Genomic DNA, 3147 nt, shown 5'->3' with positions numbered 1-3147 from the left:
TCCATGGTCCTTTCCACTGGGGTCAAATTGATCTGATAGTGGACCCCTGCTGCCTAGATGCTGAAGATCTTTTGAACTCTCCCACCAGATCCCTGTTTGTATTGACCAGAATAATTGGTTTGGTACACGACCTGGGCCAATCACCCAGGACTCACCAATGTTGTACCCTGCTTGTGTCATTGTGGGAGTGTGGGATTCTCTCCTGCCAGTTGTTGCCTGTTGGGGGTGGGGTGTCTTAGTTGCTTATGTATCTCCACAGCTGAGATTTCAGCCCAAAGCCACTGATTCAAACTTAGATTTTGAAATTAATAGCCATTGATCTTAAATTTTATATTTTTCAAAATACATCAAAAATCTGCCATTTAAACAAACAAAAAAAAATGCCCATGGTTTATGATGGAAATTCATAGAACTTATGCTGGTAACCTTAAGTCAGCATTGGTGAGAGGGACTACCAACAGAATATTAGAGACACTTCTTAACACTAATTATACATTTTGGCATCCACCAAAAGTTCAGTCTGAGGATCAGAGTGAAGCAAGACAACTCCTACATTTAGTCTTGTGATAATTGACTTTATTCTGGGATGATTCCACTTCTATATTCCACTGCTGTATGTACATTGCTAATATTATAGTAAAGTGAAATGTCAAAACTACTTCCCAGATTTGAGAACAAAATGTGACATATCATATGTCTTTAAAATATATATATATATATATATATATGGAATGCTTCACGAATTTGCGTGTCATCTTTGCGCAGGGGCCATTCTAATCTTCTCTGTATTGTTCCAATTTTAGTATATGTGCTGCCGAAGCAAGCACCATATCATATGTCTTGATCAGCCAGTCTTTTTATTGAATCTCTGAATATTGACTATACTTGTGCTCCTGTAAAAAATTCTTTCAAAGAGTAAGAAAAGGTTCTAAAGACATAATATTGACTATTTATGAAATTTGGGGGTTCATTCTTTAATTATGAAAAGTCCTGTGCCCTTATCCTGTTTTAATCTACTAGGTCTAGAAGCCAATTCTGAAAAACGCAGATGTTAGAAAGGACCTTGGGACAGGTTATAGACTGCCAAACACCAGGTACTGTAGCCCAACACCTACCAGCTCAGGAGTAAGACTAAATGATGGTTACCTTCCCACCTTCAGGAAAAAGAAAGAAAGAAAGAAATTCAAAATTGTGAAGCACCATTTTGCATAAATTACTTTATAAAATTTTCATTAACTTGAGTCGTGGTGAACATTGTGGAGTAGTTTTGGTTAAGCGAGAATGAAAAGAAAATGTGTTTATTGTAGCAATCTTCATCAGAGTTTGTAGTGGAATTCTAAGTCATAGAATTCCACTGAAATTCAAATTCAGGATATCTCTGAGGAATGAAAAACAGTAAAAGTGAAATTCTCACCATATGAGATGCTATAAACATGAAGAACTTTCCAAAATTATTTTCTTCCAGGACATTTTTATGCAACTCCTTTGTGGTTTCATATCTATAACTATTTTCAAATTCACAACTTGTCACCTCCCTTTTACAGGTGGGACTTGCTAAAGTTTTGAGACTCTAGAGCTTTGATTTTTATTTCAGTCTTCCCATCTTTAAGTTCTTGCTATAAATATACTGTTTCCTTGATTTGTTCTTCCTCAGTTTAAGTTCCAGGTCAGATGTCCATCAGCTAAATTGATAGTGCTTTCAAAGAGATTTTGAAAGTAGCACAGTGCATCCCTGTGGCCAGCAGAGTCAGCAACTTGAATCCAAATTTGAGATTTCTAGGGAAAAGGAAATTTTATCAGCATATAATAACAGCAGCCTCAAGAACACTTGAAATATGTTGTCCCTAAATTAAGATCTTAAAAAGTAATAATTAAGGTGGCTTTCCTTATAAAAGGGTTGATTTTTAACTTCTGTTTTGTTTGGGCATTTGTGTGCACTTTGTTTTTTTAAATTATAAAAAAGCATTTCTGACATGACAAAACAGTACAAAACCTTTTATGTGAATAATCTCAGGCAATCTACACAATAGTCATATGAAATCAGAGCTGTTAATTACCACCACTTCCCATTCTGTGGGAGAGAAAATCAAATTTCAGAGGTGTCATTCAAAATGACTAGAAAAGTAGGGAGCCAGGATTTTAGCCTAGGACTGACTCTCAGATATCAAGCCTGAATTTTCCACAGATGGAAGGATAGGGTTGGGGGGAGGGTAGGCAGAGCTCAGGTGGTGATGCTGGTGATGGGGAGCAGCTGGGAGCAGTAAATACAGGTGAAGCTGCTTTGCTCCATCTCCTGCTGCTCACCTCCTGCTATGTAGCCTGGGTGCTACATTTCACAGAAGACAATTTTTCCAGGAAGACCGTTGTAGGGGGCAGGGGAGCAGGTGGAGCTCTGAATCTTGGATCCTAACAGGCCAATATAGGTCCATTGCCTGGTGGTTGGGGACTGCAGACTGATTATTGATAGTATTTCTTTAGCCTCAGTCCTTGTATCAGTTAGCTAAACTTATAACAAATATATACCCCCTAAAGCCTTTTAATTTATCATCAATGAGTTTTTGAACTCATCTTTTTCTTGTTTCTTTTAACCTGTTCATAGCAGTTCCAGACCAGACTCTCAGAAGATTTGTCTTAAATGGAATTCACTAACTTCCTAGTAATAGAACATTTTGTGTCATTTTTCTTTTGGACGTTTTCTACTGAATAGTTCACCTGTTTCCCAGAACAAGTAAAATTCCTTTCTCTTTTGTAGAAGGAAACTGAAACATAAAAGGACTTTCCTACGTGTATGTCTTAAGCGAGGTGGTATAACAGCTGTGATCACTCCCCCTCACACTGCATTTAAGGCAGAGTGTAGGAGGGGCTCAATCTCTATCTTTTCCACTCTCAGCCTGGTCTTCAGACCGACAGCATCAATATTATCTGTGACCTTGGAAATTCAGGATCTCAACTCCAACCTGAGACTTACTGAATTAGGACATTCATTATTTTAATACTCTCTCAGGTGATCAGTCTCACAGTAGTGTTTGGGAAAAGATAGTTTTAGGAATCTCTAGCTGCCTTATGTGATTTTCACTATTTAACCTACCTCAAAACCATAAATTAATCCACAAAATATAGTCCAGTAAGAACTCAAGAATTTAAAGA

The 3147-nt window shown here is 37.5% G+C and overlaps 1 non-coding gene across 1 annotated transcript; it reads right to left on the bottom strand.

Annotated features, from left to right (window-relative positions):
- Positions 1–720: 720 nt before the first annotated feature.
- On the bottom strand, positions 721–827 carry LOC111721966. The gene has a single exon (XR_002770943.1). It is a non-coding gene; the product is annotated as a U6 spliceosomal RNA (small nuclear RNA).
- Positions 828–3147: the final 2320 nt, after the last annotated feature.

The sequence above is a fragment of the Otolemur garnettii genome, unplaced genomic scaffold, assembly GCF_000181295.1.
Source record: "Otolemur garnettii isolate 467f Iridium unplaced genomic scaffold, OtoGar3 scaffold00207, whole genome shotgun sequence".
NCBI classification, from domain to species: Eukaryota; Metazoa; Chordata; class Mammalia; order Primates; family Galagidae; genus Otolemur; species Otolemur garnettii.
This window is presented reverse-complemented; position numbering and strand designations above follow the sequence as displayed.